This window comes from Hippocampus zosterae, chromosome 2 (assembly GCF_025434085.1).
Source record: "Hippocampus zosterae strain Florida chromosome 2, ASM2543408v3, whole genome shotgun sequence".
NCBI lineage: Eukaryota > Metazoa > Chordata > Actinopteri > Syngnathiformes > Syngnathidae > Hippocampus > Hippocampus zosterae.
The window spans coordinates 14,628,504-14,647,007 of NC_067452.1; the positions used below are offsets into that span (position 1 = coordinate 14,628,504).

An 18,504-nucleotide genomic window follows, 5' to 3' on the forward strand; every position below is an offset into this window, starting at 1 on the left:
ATTTGTGCGATACGGCCATATATGTAAGATTCACCACAAAATCCGTATGAACTATGGCTAAACCGTATGAGTTGACAGGTATGGCTGCCTCTATGGAGAGCTGGAGGAAATGCAACATTTGTCAATCACTTCGTCACATTTTGGTGGTGTCTTTGCCCCCTCCCTCCATTCCGCCCTCCCTCTCTCTCTCTCTCTCTCTCTCTCTCTCTCTCTCTCTCTCTCTCTCTCTCTCTCTCTCTCTCTCTCTCTCTCTCTCTCACTAACCAGCTTGTGCTCTTCATTATCTGCCCATAAGCTAGTCATGATCAGACCTGAGGCCAATGCTACTATCATTCTGTGTGTGTGTGTGTGTGTGTGTGTGTGTGTGTGTGTGTGTGTGTGTGTGTGTGTGTGTTTGTACGGCTATACTTGTGAGGACCACTGTGATTATAAGACCAACGTAGTGAGGACATTTTTGACAAGTGAGGACATTTAGGCCAGTCCTCACAAGTTTTTCATTCTAAAGGCCTCTAGAGGGTTTATATAGGCATCTCTCAAAGTTTCAGAGAGGTCCTCACAAATATACCAAAAATGATTTTTTGTGTGTATTTTCATTTAAATTCAATACACACACTTTTTACTCACTACCGCCACCTATTGATTTCTGAAATATTTTTGTTCCAACAAAACTGAAACTATAGAAAACAGTCTCATGGGCTTATTAGAAAGTAAAACAATGATGTATTTTTTATTATATCTAATATTTGTCTAAGTTTAACTTTTTTAACAAACATCTTGTTATGAAATAGAACTTGTTATGCAAACCCAAATCTGGAATATGGCCTCAGACCCACACGAAATTACACCTTAAATCAAACCACTAAATAAAAAACCTAAAATAATTTAGTGAAGTACACACTTATTCCATTTGTGACATATTGAGGTTTTAGTTGTCATTTCATAGCTCCACATTTGTAATTTGAAGTGCACATTTCTAACATTAAGCAAAGCTCTCTGAGTATTTTTACTGAGTAATGTTTTATATTCTATTGTATACTACTGATGGAACTATTATTTACTATTATATTTAGGGCATCAGTCTCATCTTTTCCATAAGGACACAAGGACAGAGGTGGCAGAATAAATGTGCACTCAATTGTATTAGTGTTACTTTTGAAAAATATGACATGTAAAAAAAAAGAGTCCTTGAATAAGAGTAAATATGTACGTAGTGGGGCAGCCCGGTAGTCCAGTGGTTAGCACGTCGGCTTCACAGTGCAGAGGTACCGGGTTCGATTCCAGCTCCAGCCTCCCTGTGTGGAGTTTGCATGTTCTCCCGGGCGTGGGTTTTCTCCGGGTGCTCCGGTTCCCTCCCACATTCCAAAAACATGCGTAGCAGGCTGATTGAACACTCTAAATTGTCCCTAGGTGTGAGTGTGAGTGCGAATGGTTGAACGTTTCTGTGTGCCCTGCGATTGGCTGGCAACCGATTCAGGGTGTCCCCCGCCTACTGCCCGAAGACAGCTGGGATAGGCTCCAGCACCCCCGCGACCCTAGTGAGGATCAAGTGGCTCGAAAGATGAATGAATGTACGTAGTGAAAGAATCACAAGTACTGAGTAATTGGTGAGGAACTTCTTATTTATATTTTCAAACTACCACATTAAATAGAAATAGGAAAGTGCAATTAAATTAAAAAAGTTAAAGCTGTAAGCATATTTACGCCCTCAGGCATGTCGGAGTTCTCATTGTAACACACATTCAGTCATTTTCCGATCCGTTTTATCCTCACAAGGGTCACGGGGGGTGCTGGAGCCTATCCCAGCCGTCTTCGGTCAGTAGGCAGGGGACACCCTGAACCGGTTGCCAGCCAATCGCAGGGCACACACAGACAAACAACCATCCGCGCTCACACTCACCACCGAGGGACAATTTGGATTGTTCAATTAGCCTGCCATGCATGTTTTTGGAATGTGGGATCTGGAGAGAACCCACACAGACCTGGGGAGAACATGCAAACTTCACACAGGGTGGCCGGAGCTGAAATTGAACCTGGTACCTCTGCGCTGTGAGGTCAACACGCGGACCACTAGTTCACCAGGCCGCTCCCCAGAAAATCCATCCATCCATCCATCATCTACCGCTTATCCGGGGCCGGGTCCGGGGGCAACAGCTTTAGCAGGGAAGCCCAGACTTCTCTCTCCCTAGCTACTTCTTCCAGCTCTCTCCGGGGGATCCCGAGCTGTTCCCAGGCAAGCTGGGTGACATAGTCTCTCCAGCGTGTCCTGGGTCTTCCTCTGGGTCTCCTCCCGGTGGGACATGACCGGAACACCTCACCGGTGAGGCGCTCAAGAGGCATCCGAATCAGATGCCCAAGCCACCTCATCTGGCTCCTCTCGATGTGGAGGAGAAGCGGCTCGACTCTGAACCCCTCCCGGATGACTGAGCTTCTCACCTTATCTCTAAGGGAGAGCCCGGACACCCTCCGGAGAAAACTCATTTCGGCCGCTTGTATCCGGGATCTCGTTCTTTCGGTCACGACCCATAGCTCGTGACCATAGGTGAGGGTTGGGACGTAGATCGACCGGTAAATTGAGAGCTTCGCCCTTTGGCTCAGCTCCTTCTTCACCACGACAGACCGATACAACGTCCGCATCACAGCAGACGCTGCACCGATCCGCCTGTCGATCTCCCGCTCCCTCCTACCCCCACTCGTGAACAAGACCCCAAGATACTTGAACTCCTCCACTTGGGGTAAGATCTCTTCCCCGACCCGGAGGGGGCACTCCACCCTTTTCCGACTGAGGACCATGGTTTCAGATTTGGAGGTGCTGATTCTCATCCCAACCGCTTCACACTCGGCTGTGAAACGCTCCAGTGAGAGTTGGAGAGCCCCGTTTGAAGGAGCCAACAGCACCACATCATCTGCAAAAAGCAGGGATGCAATACTGAGGCCCCCAAAACGGACCCCCTCAACGCTTCGGCTGCGCCTAGAAATTCTGTCCATAAAGGTTATGAACAGAATCAGCGACAAACGGCAGCCTTGGCGGAGTCCTACCCCCACTGGAAACGATTCCGACTTACTGCTGGCAATGCGAACCAAACTCTGACATCGGTGGTATAGTGACCGAACAGCCCGTATCAGGGGGTTCGGTACCCCATACCCACGAAGCACCCCCAACAGAACTCCCCGAGGGACACGGTCAAACGCCTTCTCCAAGTCCACAAAACACATGTAGACTGGTTGGGCGAATTCCCACATACCCTCAAGGACCCTGCTAAGGGTGTAGAGCTGGTCCACTGTTCCACGGCCGGGACGAAAACCACACTGCTCCTCCTCAATTGGCGGCTCGACTTCCTGACGGACCCTCCTCTCCAGCACCCCTGAATAGACCTTACCAGGGAGACTGAGGAGTGTGATCCCTCTATAGTTGGAACACACCCTCCGGTCCCCCTTTTTAAAAAGAGGGACTACCACCCCGGTCTGCCAATCCAGAGGCACTCTCCCTGTTGACCATGCGATGTTGCAGAGGCGTGTCAACCAGGACAGCCCAACAACATCCAGAGCCTTGAGGAACTCCGGGCGGATCTCATCCACCCCTGGGGCCCTACCACCGAGGAGCTTTTTAACCACATCGGTGACTTCAACCACAGAGATAGGAGAGCCCACCTCAGAGTCCCCAGGCTCTGCTTCCTCCAAGGAAGGCGTGTTGGTGGAGTTGAGGAGGTCTTCGAAGTACTCTGCCCACCGGTTCACAACGTCCCGAGTCGAAGTCAGCAGCGCCCCATCCCCGCTGTACACAGTGTTAGTGGTGCACTGCTTCCCCCTCCTGAGACGTCGGATGGTTGACCAGAATTTCCTCGAAGCCGTCCGGAAGTCGGCTTCCATGGCCTCGCCGAACTCTTCCCACGCTCGGGTTTTTGCCTTGGCGACCACCGAAGCCGCGGTCCGCTTGGCCAGTCGATACCCGTCAGCTGCCTCTGGGGTCCCACAGGCCATAAAGTATCAATAGGACTCCTTCTTCAGCTTGACGGCATCCCTTACTGCTGGTGTCCACCAGCGAGTACGGGGGTTGCCGCCACGACAGGCACCAACCACCTTACGGCCACAACTCAGATTGGCCGCCTCAACAATAGAGGCACGGAACATGGGACTCGGACTCAATGTCCCCCGTCTCCCCCGGAACATGGGAAAAGCTCCGTCGGAGGTGGGAGTTGAAACTCCTGACAGGGGATTCCGCCAGACGCTCCCAACAAACCCTCACTATACGCTTGGGTCTGCCAGGACGGACCGGCATCTTCCCCCACCATCGGAGCCTACTCACCACCAGGTGGTGATCAGTTGACAGCTCCGCTCCTCTCTTCACCCGAGTGTCCAGAACATGCGGCCGCAAATCCGATGATACAACTACAAAGTCGATCATCGAACTGCGGCCTAGGGTGTCCTGGTGCCAAGTGCACATATGGACACCCTTATGCTTTAACAAGGTGTTCGTTATGGACAATCCGTGACGAGCACAGAAGTCCAATAACAAAACACCACTCGGGTTCTGATCGGGGGGGCCGTTCCTCCCAATCACGCCCCTCCAGGTATCACTGTCATTCCCCACGTGAGCATTGAAGTCCCCCAGCAGAACAAGGGAGTCCCCAGTAGGAGTACTCTCCAGCACACCCTCCAAGGACTCCAAAAAGGGTGGGTATGCTGAGCTGCTGTTTGGTGCATATGCACAAACAACAGTCAGGACCCGTCCAGCCCCCCGAAGGCGGAGGGAGGCGACCCTCTCGTCTACCGGTGTGAACCCCAATGTACAGGCACTGAGCCGGGGGGCAATGAGTATGCCCACACCTGCTCTGCGCCTCTCACCGTGAGCAACTCCAGAGTGGAAGAGAGTCCAACCCCTCTCGAGAGAACTGGCACCAGAACCCAGGCTGTGTGTGGAGGCAAGTCCGACTATATCCAGTCGTAAATTCTCTGCCTCACACACCAGCTCGGGCTCCTTCCCTGCCAGAGAGGTGACATTCCATGTCCCAAGAGCTAGCTTCTGCAGCCGAGGATCGGACCGCCAGGGTCCCCGCCTTTGGCTGCCGCCCAGCTCACATTGCACCCGACCCATTTGGCCCCTCTCATTGGCGGTGAGCCCATGGGAAGGGGGACCCACGTTGCCTCTTCGGGCTGTGCCCGGCCGGGCCCCATGGGTGTAGGCCCGGCCACCAGGCGCCTGCCAACGAGCCCCACCTCCAGGCCTGGCTCCAGAAGGGGGCCCCGGTGACCCGCGTCCGGGCAAGGGAAACCTAGATCCATTTATTGTATTCATCATTGGGGTCTTTGAGCCGTGCTTTGTCTGGCCCCTCACCTCGAACCTGTTTGCCATGGGTGACCCTGCCAGGGGCATAAAGCCCCAGACAACTTAGCTTCTAGGATCATTGGGACACACAAACCCCTCCACCACGGTAAGGTGACGACTCACGGAGGGCCCCAGAAAATCCAATTCATTTTATTCTGCTTTGGACATTGAAACTGGAAAATATGACTTGCATTCAATAAGTAAAGAATTCCAATTCCAAGAAACCAAGAAACGATTAAATTCCATATTAGAGTTTGGAATTATGTTGCTTTAAAAACAATTGTAAATTTTTAAGTCAGTTTAAATATACTGTGTGTGCGGTTGTGTTTGTGAACATATATATAATTTTATTTGCTGTAATTATTTTAGGAGTATGTGACATTGGTGATCCTCGTTACTCAAATACTGTATGTAGATGTTGCTCAAAATTTATCATGCTCTCCTTCACATCAGACCTCAAAGTTCACAAAGGCTGTGGGAACTTTGATAATTGACTTAATCATTGGCCAAGAAGAGGAGCGGCTGTTACCTGCTCCAAAACGAAGTTTTTGCAGCACCCCTCCCCCCAGACATGAGTTTGTTTACATTTCATTTAGCAGAGCTGCGCAGAAGCCAGCCACAACGCTTTGCAAGAAAAAAATGAGTTAGGTACTGTATTGCAGAAGTGTCCCCAGCATATCCAATTTATTTCATTCAGCTTTGGACATTGAAACTGGAAAATATGACTTGCATTCAATAAGTAAATAATTGTTTCATCTAAATTCCATATTAGAGTTTGGAATTATGTTGCTTTAAAAACAATTGTAAAATTGTAAATCAGTTTAAATATACTGTGTGTGCGCGGAGTATGTGACATTGGTGAGCCTAGTTACTCAAATACTGTATGTAGATGTTGCTCAAAATGTATCATGCTCGCCTTCACAGCAGACCTCAAAGTTCAAAAAGGCTATGGCAATTTTGATAATTGACTTAGTCATTGGCCATGAAGAGGAGCGGCTGTTACCTGCTCCAAAACGAAGTTTTTGCTGCACCCCTCCCCCCAGACATGAGTTTGTTTACATTTCAATTAGCAGAGCTGCGCAGAAGCCAGCCACAACGCTTTGCAAGAAAAAATGAATTAGGTACTGTATTGCAGAAGTGTCCCCAGCATATCCAATTTGTTTCATTCTGCTTTGGACATTTCAACTGGATCATTATGATTTGCATCCAATAAGTAACAACAGTAAGTATTCTTTAGTAAGAAATCATGTTTGCGTTGCTCAATCAGTCTTGATAACAGAATTTCCTTATGTGGGACATGACTACGGTACACGTCCTTTATGAACATGCAAGTGTGTTAACAAAATACATGTGTAAGAACACAAGCAGTAAAATGCAAAAATATATGCTCCAACAACACAAATAACACAAAAACGGCAGTATACAGTACAGGTATATGAACAAAATACATTATAACAAGAGTAGTCACAAAATGAGGGCTCTTTGCTCCAAAATGAGACCTATAACAGCTGGTGGCTTTTCTTTCCAATCAGTCACTATCTAGAACTTGACCTCCCCTCGATCACCACCCAAGACAGCGTTGCTCAGCTGATGTTGTGCAACAAATGTCTGAAGGCATCCACGGGACCCTTCAAAGTCCTCCATGCCCATAGCGCGATGGAACTCGCCTTCTCTCTGATTAGCGCTCCAGTTAGCGCAAATTGTTTTCAAATCTCTAAATGACCTTTTCAAAACTCTAAATTACCTCGTGCCACCTTACCTCGCTGACCTCATCTGGTCTGCGGACCAGACATTATTAGAAGGACCAAGAACTAAACTGAGGCTCAGAGGGGATGGAGCCTTTTCTGTTGCTGGTCCCTCTCTCTGGAATGACCTCCCACTGAACATTCGGCAAGCCTCCTCGCTGCCCATCTTCAAAACGCGCCTCAAAACTCACTTGTATTCTTTGGCATTTGACTCACCATGACTTAGATTTGTTCTTGGTTTTGCTGTTCGGTGCTTTCTACCGTATTTATTACAGACTGCGTTACTGTTTGTTGTATATGTTAAATTGCTCCATGTAAAGCACTTTGTATGCAGCGATGGCTGTTTGAAAGTGCTCTATAAATAATGTTGAGTTGAGTTAGCATGATAGCAGGTCAAGCATTCCAGGAAACGTTCATTTACTCTACAGTCCGTCGAGCCACAAGCAACTTGCTTTGAGCATCTAATCGGATGCATTCCATGTTCCCTTCCACAGTCATTACCATTCCTTTGTTTGGATGCAACGATCGACAGGACGTAAATGTAAATGAATGGAATAGAAAGTCGTTCACGATTCCAGTAAACTCATGCTAATAGAGAGATTCTGCTGTTTTTGTGCCAAAGAGAGTAAAAAGTGGTGCAGACAGTTATTCCGCGGTATCGAACGGGACTTGCTTGAGTTTGCTCTAATTCGAGCTTCCGTATGGCTTCCAGGTTCCAGGTATCGGAACGTTCGTCCGTTGTTATGAATCGATCACTAATGTAATATCCATCCATCCATATTCCACCGCTTATCCAAGGTCGGGTCACAGGGGCAGCAGCTTTAGCAGGGAAGCCCAGACTTCCCTCTCCCCAGCCACTTCTCCTAGCTCTTCCCGGGGATTCTGAAACGTTCCCAGGCCAGCTGAGTGACACAGTCTCTCCAGCGTGTCTTGGGTTGTCCCCGGGGCCTCCTGCCGGTGGGACATGCCCGGAACACCTTTAAAACTCATTTCGGCCGCTTGTATCTGGGATCTCATTCTTTCGGTCACGACTCATTGCTCATGACAGTAGATGAGGGTTGGAACGTAGATCAACCGGTAAATTGAGAGCTTCGCCCTTTGGCTCAGCTCCTTCTTCACCACGACTGACCGATACAAAGCGCGCAGAGCAAGCAGCAGCCGCTTCACCGCTGCGCCTGTCGATCTCTCATTCCCTCCTGCACTCACTTGCAAACAAGACCCCAAAATACTTAAACTCCTCCAATTGGGACAAGATCTCCTCCCCGACCCGGAGAGAGAACTCCACCCTTTTCCGACTGATTTTCATCCCAACCACTTCATACTCAGCTGCGAAACGCTCAAGTGAGAGTTGAAGGGCCCTGCTTGAAAGAGCCAACAGTCCCACATCATCTGCAATAAGCAGAGATGTAATACTGAGGCCACCAAAATGGACCCCCATCAACACTTACACTGCGCCTAGAAATTGCCAATGTCCGTAATGTTTATGAACAGCCTTGGCGGAGTCCAACCCTCACTGGAAACGATTCTGACTTACTGCCGGTAATGTGAACCAAATTCTGACATCTGTGGTGGAGGGACCAAAGTGCCCGCATCAGGGGACTCGGTACCTCATACTCCTGAAGCAATCATATAATGTAATATCGTACTCAAATGTGTAATGCATAGATTTTTATTCTGGGTGAGGGAATTTTCGTTTGACAGAAGTCAATAGATGGCAATACTTACTGTAATTATGTTTCATTGAACAATTATAATATTTAAGTCTGGTTTAAAAAATATGAACAGGTATATACATTTGTGTTATTACAGTTGCTGAAACATATAGATGTTGCTTGAAATTTATCATGCTCCCCTCAAAACAGACCGCAGAGTAAAATAAAAGTTAAAGGCTGAGCAATTTTAGTTTATCGTTGGCCATGAAGGGGGGAGGGGCTGTTCCCAGCTCCAAACCCTCGCAGTTGCACTGTTTGAACCTAGTTTATTCAGCTCCCCTCCCCCACACTAGTTTGAGCACGTGATCAACTAGGAGCGCGGTTCATACAGCAGCAACAAAGCTTTGCAAGAAGAGTTGAGTGTTGCAGTCGTGTCCCCAGAAAATCTAATTCGTTTTATTCTGCTTTGGACATCGAAACTGTATAATACGAATTGCATCCAATAAGTAAATAATAATGATGTTTATCACAATTCCATATTAGCATTTGGGAATAATGTTGCTTTCAGAACAATTACAATATTTTAAGTCGTTTTTAAAATATGTGTGTGTGTGTGTGTATATACTGTATATATATACAGTATGTATATACACACACATGTATATATGCTGTGCTCATTTTAGGAGTACATGACATTGGTGTAAACAAGAGTTCATAAAATATGTTGATATTGCTTGACATTTACTATGCCCCACTTCAAAACGGACCTCAGAGGAAAAGTGAAGGAGTTTTGGTTATGAAGGGGCGGGGCTATTTTCACACCCCAAAACGTCACAGTTACGTTGCAGGAAACGAGTTTCTACAGCTACCCTCCCCCACATCACACTCGCTGACCATCAATTAGGAAACGCGCGCTTTGCTACCTGCACAAAAGGAAGGCGTTGAGAAGAGTGAGCGTACGAGTCAGCATCATCGAGAAAACCCCAGAAAGTGACAAATACTTCAGAATTAAAGCAGGTAAGACACTCAAGTTTTGAATATTTTCTTACAAGTTAGTTATTCTAAGTAATTCGGGCAGGCTCAAAGGTTCGTGTTATATCAGCATTAGAGTGAAACCAACTATATGAATAACTCTACTATGCTGTACCTAAGGAGTTGTCACCAAGATAGAAAGTTTCCTCTCAAACAATAAACTTTCAATAGGCCGTCAGACACACAATACAGCGCCACAGAATAGGCCGTTGGTGTGGTAAAATGAAGTTTTAACACCCCCCCCCCCGCCGCCGTCGTCTCGCCGTCGTCGTCGTCGCCATTTTAGTTGAGCAGAAAATTAGTTGCAAATGACCCAGCGTCTTTCGCCGCCGCCGCCATCTTAGTTGAGCAGAGAATTAGTTGCAAATGGAACCAGTGTCTTTCCATATACAGAAAGTAACTGCAAAAAGACGATGTAAAATACCAAGCAATTTACAGATAAAGTGGGTTGAACGAAATATTATACTGTGAACCATTATCAACACAAAAGTTAAAATTAAATAATAAATGAATAAAAAACAATAATAAAGGTTAAATGTGTGGATCACCAAAACCTATGCATTTTGGGCTGAAAAACCCCCCACTTATATGAGGAGAGATGCATATTTTCTATGTTTGTTAAGCTTTCTACTATTTTATGGGGACATTTTGATGATTTTTTTTGTGGCAACATACATTGTCACTGTCATCAACCTTTGCGATTTGTAACCACACTCGCTCATCGTTTATTGATCCCAAATATCCTTATTGGCAAAGCCGAATTAGTGGTGATTGAAACTTTGACTTTTCAAACGTCAAACCGGTTATTGGCCCAGGCTTATAAAAACACACTAGTGATGCATTCTCAGCATGAATCTTAACCTTATCATACTCATATCAACTTAGTGATTAGACGTTAATCGGCAAATTAGTGGATGAATGTTGATGTTGATTTTCTGAAATATCGATTGCTGGTATTGGCAGCCTCCACGATAACCTTAAAATAATGCCAGTATCAGCCTGATACCATTATTTGGTTTCGGCACTTACCTATCTTTGCCAAGCACTGGAAATGAGTGATATAGACATTTTTAAAAATTATAATAAGTCGACTTTTAATTGATTACCCGGTCAGTTTCAAATGCTGTATTTGCCCATATTAAACAAAATAAGTTATTTCTATAAGGTATTTCTGTTTTGCCATGTTAATGTGTTCGATTAATATTTTATCCCACAGAACTATCTTGTCTTGTAAGCCTGAATTATCAGTACTATTCTCTAACATCATTAATTGCAATGGTATTTTCTGATCTTTTTTTTTTTTAAATAACAGATGGACAATCCCACTGAAGATGGTGATTATTCTGACTCAAGTCTTTTTGGATCAGATGAGGAATACAAACCAACTAAGACATCCTCTGAGTCGAGTGATGACGAGGAGATATTCCATCCAAAGGTAGAAAAATTGTTCTTATGATACATCCAGTGAAGACTCTACAAGTCATCAGACATATGAAGCAGAGGAGCACAGTCATGTCTGCAATTCGTAAAGAAGGTAACCCATTAACCTATGTAAAAACAAAAGATGAGCAAAGAAGATCCTTCTTTAACCATAAAAGCATTTACAAAAAGGGAAGGCAAACGAGTTTGGCACAGAAGTCATTATTGCTTCTACTGTGGCCAATCAAATTTAAAGATGGCAAGGCAATTGGAAAGGAAACATAAGGCATCACAAAATAAATTCTGTGGGGGGGGTTTGTGAACACATAAAGGAACAAACTACACAATCAACTCTGAGACGGTGCAGTCTCCTACAAAGGAAAGATGACAGAAGTACAAACGAGCACGAAAGCAACACATTCTACCCGTATGTAATCAACTCTTTTCACGCGTAGCAAGTCTACTCCTGTAGCGTTCACACGTCCCATTTTATATCGGTGCTGCCCCGCATACTAGCATTTACTCCAGAGTAAATGTTTAAACCACCTCCTGAGCAGGGTTACATTTGCTCCGTTTTAAGCTGTTTTCAGGGGCTACACTGGTGTAACTTTGTACGTGGCAACGCTCGACATGGGGGCAGTCGGCTTTTGGGGTGGGGGGGGGGCAGAACGGATGAATGGACATGTCAAGAGTTTTAATTTCTCCATATTTTGTTCCGGTCAGTTGTCACGCAGTATGAGGAACATATATAAATTATATTTAATCCTTGTGTATTTTTAGCCGTTATAAATCAAATGTTTCTTGGGGGAAATAATGCGGCGTAAATTCACTCTAGCACCTAAAGCACTATGAAATGACATACAACAAAAATTTCTACTGTACAATATTACACGATCGATTACAGCATTGTTTTGGGTATTTTTGTATTTAGATTCATGTTCTTACCATTTCATTTATCAAATGCATTGCCCACACTGGACAATGTAATCTATCAATATAAAAGATGTTTTTCGAAACCCCTGCTATTCGCGTTCAATAGAGACCAGGCTCGTTCACTGGCTGCCACTGGAATGCACTTGAAGGGGGAAGATAATTTATGGATGATAGTTATTTTGAATCAGGAATCAGTATTTTATTTCTGCCAAATATTTGCATTGGTCTAACAAAATGTAATTATGTCGGTTGGTTCACACTGACTAGCATGAAATCATACAACATGTTCTTGTAACATACCTTTCAAATGTTATATGTTGCCCAGTAAATCTTCTCTATTCTTAATGGAAGCACGAACTTGTATTTAATACATAATACAATGATTTGCATGTCATGTTCAACCTCTATTTAATTGGCTACACTACTATGTTGGAATTGATGGCTGCAACACGTTCCAAACAAGCTGGGACAAGGTGGTTTTGGATGCAGTGCTCTCTGATAGGTCGCAGGTCATGGCCTTTGAATGTTATCTGTTTTTGGCCTTGCCGCTTACATGCACTGATTGGTCCAGATTCTCTGAACCTTTTGATATTATGGACCAAAGATGACGTAATCCCTCAATTCCTTGCAATTATACGTTGTGAAACTCTGTCCTTCAACGATTCAACTTGTGGTGACCCTCACCCAATCTTTGCTTGTGAATTCAGGATAGCTACTTTTTGACCCAATCATGGCACCCACCCATTCACAGTTAGCCTGTTCACCGGTGGAATGTGACAAACAGGGGTTTGATGAGCATTTCTCAACATTATTTTTTTTGCTAGCTGTTCCATCTTTTATGGAACGCATTACAGCCATTAAATTCTAAGTTAAATATTATTGGAAAAAATTAAATGTACCAATTTGAACATTGAATGTTGTCTTGTCTTTGTAATGCTTCACTTAAATATAGGTTGGACATGATTTGCAAATCATTGTATTCTGTTTTGATTGATGAGCATAATGTCCCAATTTCACTGGAATTGGGTTACTAAATGAATGCCTTGATAGCATATTTTTGTTCAACACTGATTTAGTAAAATGAGTCACTTTGTTCTCCTTTTCATGTGGTGGTATCGACCTTTAGCCCCAAAAAGGGAAAAGCATCTCTCCAAAAGAGGGAAGACTGAATTGGATGGTAAGCTTTGGATGAGGAACTACATCTCTTTTTTCATAATTTAACCAGTTAAAATGCATGCAACGTATTTGACAATGAGTGTCAAATCAGGGATGTCCCATTTCATTGCAGATTCGAGTCCAGGCGGGGACCCTGGCGGTCCGATCCTTGGCTGCAGAAGCTAGCTCTTGGGACATGGAATGTCACCTCTCTGGCAGGGAAGGAGCCCTGGTGTGTGAGGCAGAGAATTTCCGACTGGATATAGTCGGACTTGCCTCCACACACAGCCTGGGTTCTGGTACCAGTTCTCTCGAGAGGGGTTGGACTCTCTTCCACTCTGGAGTTGTTCACGGTGAGAGGCGCAGAGCAGGTGTGGGCATACTCATTGCCCCCCGGCTCAGTGCCTGTACATTGGGGTTCACACCGGTAGACGAGAGGGTTGCCTCCCTCCGCCTTCGGGTGGGTGGACGGGTCCTGACTGTTGTTTGTGCATATGCACCAAACAGCAGCTCAGCATACCCACCCTTTTTGGAGTCCTTGGAGGGTGTGCTGGAGAGTACTCCTGCTGGGGACTCCCTAGTTCTGCTGGGGGACTTCAATGCTCACGTGGGCAATGACAGTGATACCTGGAGGGGCGTGATTGGGAGGAACGGCCCCCCCGATCAAAACCCGAGTGTTTTGTTATTGGACTTCTGTGCTCGTCACGGATTGTCCATAACGAACACCTTGTTCAAACATAAGGGTGTCCATATGTGCACTTGGCACCAGGACACCCTAGGCCGCAGTTCGATGATCGACTTTGTAGTTGTATCATCGGATTTGCGGCCGCATGTTCTGGACACTCGGGTGAAGAGAGGGGCGGAGCTGTCAACTGATCACCACCTGGTGGTGAGTAGGCTCCGATGGTGGGGGAAGATGCCGGTCCGTCCTGGCAGACCCAAACGTATAGTGAGGGTTTGTTGGGAGCGTCTGGCGGAATCCCCTGGCAGAAGGAGTTTCAACTCCCACCTCCGACAGAGCTTTTCCCATGTTCCGGGGGAGACGGGGGACATTGAGTCCGAGTGGACCATGTTCCGTGCCTCTATTGTTGAGGCGGCCAATCTGAGTTGTGGCCGTAAGGTGGTTGCTGCCTGTCGTGGCGGCAATCCCCGTACTCGCTGGTGGACACCAGCAGTAAGGGATGCCGTCAAGCTGAAGAAGGAGTCCTATCGAGCCTTTATGGCCTGTGGGACCCCAGAGGCAGCTGACGGGTATCGACTGGCCAAGCGGACCGCGGCTTCGGTGGTCGCCGAGGCAAAAACCCGAGCGTGGGAAGAGTTCGGTGAGGCCATGGAAGCGGACTTCCGGACGGCTTCGAGGAAATTCTGGTCCACCATCCGACGTCTCGGGAGGGGGAAGCAGTGCACCACTAACACTGTGTACAGTGGGGATGGGGCGCTGCTGACTTCGACTCTGGACGTTGTGAACCGGTGGGCAGAGTACTTCGAAGACCTCCTCAACTCCACCAACACGCCTTCCTTGGAGGAAGCAGAGCCTGGGGACTCTGAGGTGGGCTCTCCTATCTCTGTGGTTGAAGTCACCGATGTGGTTAAAAAGCTCCTCGGTGGCAAGGCCCCAGGGGTGGATGAGATCCGCCCGGAGTTCCTCAAGGCTCTGGATGTTGTGGGGCTGTCCTGGTTGACACGCCTCTGCAACATCGCGTGGTCAACAGGGAGAGTGCCTCTGGATTGGCAGACCGGGGTGGTAGTCCCTCTTTTTAAAAAGGGGGACCGGAGGGTGTGTTCCAACTACAGAGGGATCACACTCCTCAGCCTCCCTGGTAAGGTCTATTCAGGGGTGCTGGAGAGGAGGGTCCGTCAGGAAGTCGAGCCGCCAATTGAGGAGGAGCAGTGTGGTTTTCGTCCCGGCCGTGGAACAGTGGACCAGCTCTACACCCTTAGCAGGGTCCTTGAGGGTATGTGGGAATTCGCCCAACCAGTCTACATGTGTTTTGTGGACTTGGAGAAGGCGTTTGACCGTGTCCCTCGGGGAGTTCTGTGGGGGGTGCTTCGTGGGTATGGGGTACCGAACCCCCTGATACGGGCTGTTCGGTCACTATACCACCGATGTCAGAGTTTGGTTCGCATTGCCAGCAGTAAGTCGGAATCGTTTCCAGTGGGGGTAGGACTCCGCCAAGGCTGCCCTTTGTCGCCGATTCTGTTCATAACCTTTATGGACAGAATTTCTAGGCGCAGCCGAAGCGTTGAGGGGGTCAGTTTTGGGGGCCTCAGTATTACATCCCTGCTTTTTGCAGATGATGTGGTGCTGTTGGCTCCTTCAAACGGGGCTCTCCAACTCTCACTGGAGCGTTTCGCAGCCGAGTGTGAAGCGGTTGGGATGGAAATCAGCACCTCCAAATCTGAAACCATGGTCCTCGGTCGGAAAAGGGTGGAGTGCCCCCTCCGGGTCGGGGAGGAGATCTTACCCCAAGTGGAGGAGTTCAAGTATCTTGGGGTCTTGTTCACGAGTGGGGGTAGGAGGGAGCGGGAGATCGACCGGCGGATCGGTGCAGCGTCTGCTGTGATGCGGACGTTGTATCGGTCTGTCGTGGTGAAGAAGGAGCTGAGCCAAAGGGCGAAGCTCTCAATTTACCGGTCGATCTACGTCCCAACCCTCACCTATGGTCACGAGCTATGGGTCGTGACCGAAAGAACGAGATCCCGGATACAAGCGGCTGAAATGAGTTTTCTCCGCAGGGTGTCCGGGCTCTCCCTTAGAGATAAGGTGAGAAGCTCAGTCATCCGGGAGGGGCTCAGAGTCGAGCCGCTTCTCCTCCACATCGAGAGGAGCCAGATGAGGTGGCTTGGGCATCTGATTCGGATGCCTCCTGAGCGCCTCCCCGGTGAGGTGTACCGGTCATGTCCCACCGGGAGGAGACCCAGGACACGCTGGAGAGACTGTCACCCAGCTTGCCTGGGAACGACTCGGGATCCCCCGGGGAGAGCTGGAAGAAGTAGCTAGGGAGAGGGAAGTCTGGGCTTCCCTGCTAAAGCTGTTGCCCCCGCGACCCGGCCCCGGATAAGCGGTAGATGATGGATGGATGGAAAAAACCTTACACCCAAAGAGCAGGCAAAATCTAAATTGGAGAAAAAGACAAGTACTTTTATTTTTTTACGTATAAAATCCACATTGTAAAGCTATCACAAGGTGGTCTTTGTGAGTATCATTAAATTGCAATTGTCATCATATTTAGGGTCTCCCAGAGCAAATTTGAGGAGACCATGGAATGAAGAAGAAAAGGCGGCTGTGGAAAAACACCTGGGGAGACTTATAAAAGGGTGTCAAGCAAGAACAATGCACTGACTGCAAAATGAAAGAGCCGCAGGCCTTGGCTCAAAGAACCTGTAAAGACGTAAAGAACTTCAAGAAAAGATCTGCTTCTCGAGTTCTTCATTTTTAAATTTAAATTTTCTTGCTGGAGTATTTTTTTTTCAATTCTTTTCTACTCTTCCTGAGCAGTGTTGTTAAAAATGTTCTACTTGAGGTGAGATTTAATGTTGACATGTACTTATAAAGTTTTACAATATATTTGATTTAGTTCCGTAAATTAATTGGCCAAAGCATGGGTCACTTTTATTGTAGTAGTAATTGTACAGCAATCAATCGGTTCAAGTTGTGATTGATATATAATGTATAAATGAGGAACTCTGCTTATCTTAAGTTGAAACTATCAAATTATTCATAAAACAGACTACTCACACTTTTTAAAATTAAAATACAAAATGTCTGCTGTGTAATTGCAGGTTAATAAGAGAGGAAATACTCTGAAGGCCATACCAAAAGTTGATTTGTATGCTTAACTGCAACAAAACCAAAAAAGATAAGATATTTTAACCAAAGTCACAACAGGAGTGAGGACTTTGAATGTGCCCATTCAGAGTCCTCACTCCTGCTATGATTTCAGTTTCAAGTCTACTTTTTATTGCTCTGTTTTTTAAAGAAGTTGAAGTGGGGAAAGTAGTTGGGGTGACATCTAGTGTACAAATCTAAGACTAGTTCCTCTCTAAACCTATCAGAAAGGGTGGTCCTCACTCCCTATCTGGAGTTACCCGGACCTCACAAATATAGTCTTACAGGAAGGTGTGTGTGTGTGTGTGTGTGTGTGTGTGTGTGTGTGCGTGTGTGTGTGTGGAGGCTGGGGGGGTTGCGGGCGGGCAGGCGTGCATGCGCAGCGTGCATGTATGTGCATTTAAGTTTGAGGGAGTGTTTATTTTTTCTGTTGCAGCCTCAGTCAGTTTCTGTTGACGCTCATAATCGGTGTAGTCTATTGTTGTCCATCGGGCCATTGCAGAGGTAGATAATGTCGACTTGGACACATACCAGTCGTCACTGTGACTCCTTGTTTAGAAATGCGCCGGCACATCTCTCTCTCCCCTCTGGCAGCTCCTACGAAGTCCTCCTTCACCCACAGACACAGACGGAGGCAAGTAGATAGTGCGGCTCGTCGTCTGGCACGAGGAGAAAGATGCAGCGCGCAAACAAATCAGACCCGCCGCCAATACAAACATGACTGAGACCACGTGATGGCATGTGTGTTTCAGTTCCAAATAAACCGCACCTTTCCCTGGGAGAAAGAGATGGAAATGAGCAAACAGGCAAGGGGAAAAGACGAGGCAAAAAGCCGGAGGGAGCGAGAGAGGGGTTACTGTGAGGCGAAGACTCAAGAAAAAAGGAGAAAAGAAAGCAAGGCCCATGAACAGAGACCACATAGCAGAATTCCTCGCAGTGTTTAAGAGGGTCCCCTCACTCCCTTGGAGGGTCCCCTCACTCCCTTTCCCTTGTTTTGGCCGAGCGTGACTCGGTGTCACCTGGCCGTCCACTGAAAATCAGGATCAGCGCCCCCAGCACATCCGAGCCATTATGACAACATTGCGGGCTTCCGATGGTCTTTTTTTTCCTTTTTTTTCTTTTAAATCTCCGCCTGCCTCTGAGCAGCGCAGCGTCTCGCTTGGGACGAGCCCAACTAATGGAGAGTGCACACTTTCAGCTTCGCCAAAAGAATAAGGAGGCTGTAAACTGTGGCTTTACTTGTGGCAGTTAAAAGGACGAGAATGCCTCACCGCCTGGCTGCTCAGCATCAAGCGTGCTCCTCCATATTCAGGCTCTGAGCGCTGGCCTTTTGCACGTTTATTTGAACGCATGCGGGCGCTTGGCAGAGCAACAAACTTGGCTCCCTTCTCTGTGATGCACTGCACAAATCAAATG

The 18,504-nt window shown here is 47.0% G+C and overlaps 1 protein-coding gene and 1 long non-coding RNA gene across 10 annotated transcripts in view; both read left to right on the plus strand.

Annotated features, from left to right (window-relative positions):
• The window catches only part of camta1a (calmodulin binding transcription activator 1a), a 333,445-nt gene that overhangs the window by 276,012 nt on the left and 38,929 nt on the right, over window positions 1–18,504 (plus strand). The gene's annotated exons all lie outside the window — the stretch shown is intronic.
• On the plus strand, window positions 9,524–13,488 carry LOC127596087 (uncharacterized). The gene is made up of 4 exons (XR_007961373.1): window positions 9,524–9,737; window positions 11,065–11,286; window positions 13,231–13,281; window positions 13,393–13,488. It is a non-coding gene; the product is annotated as an uncharacterized LOC127596087 (long non-coding RNA).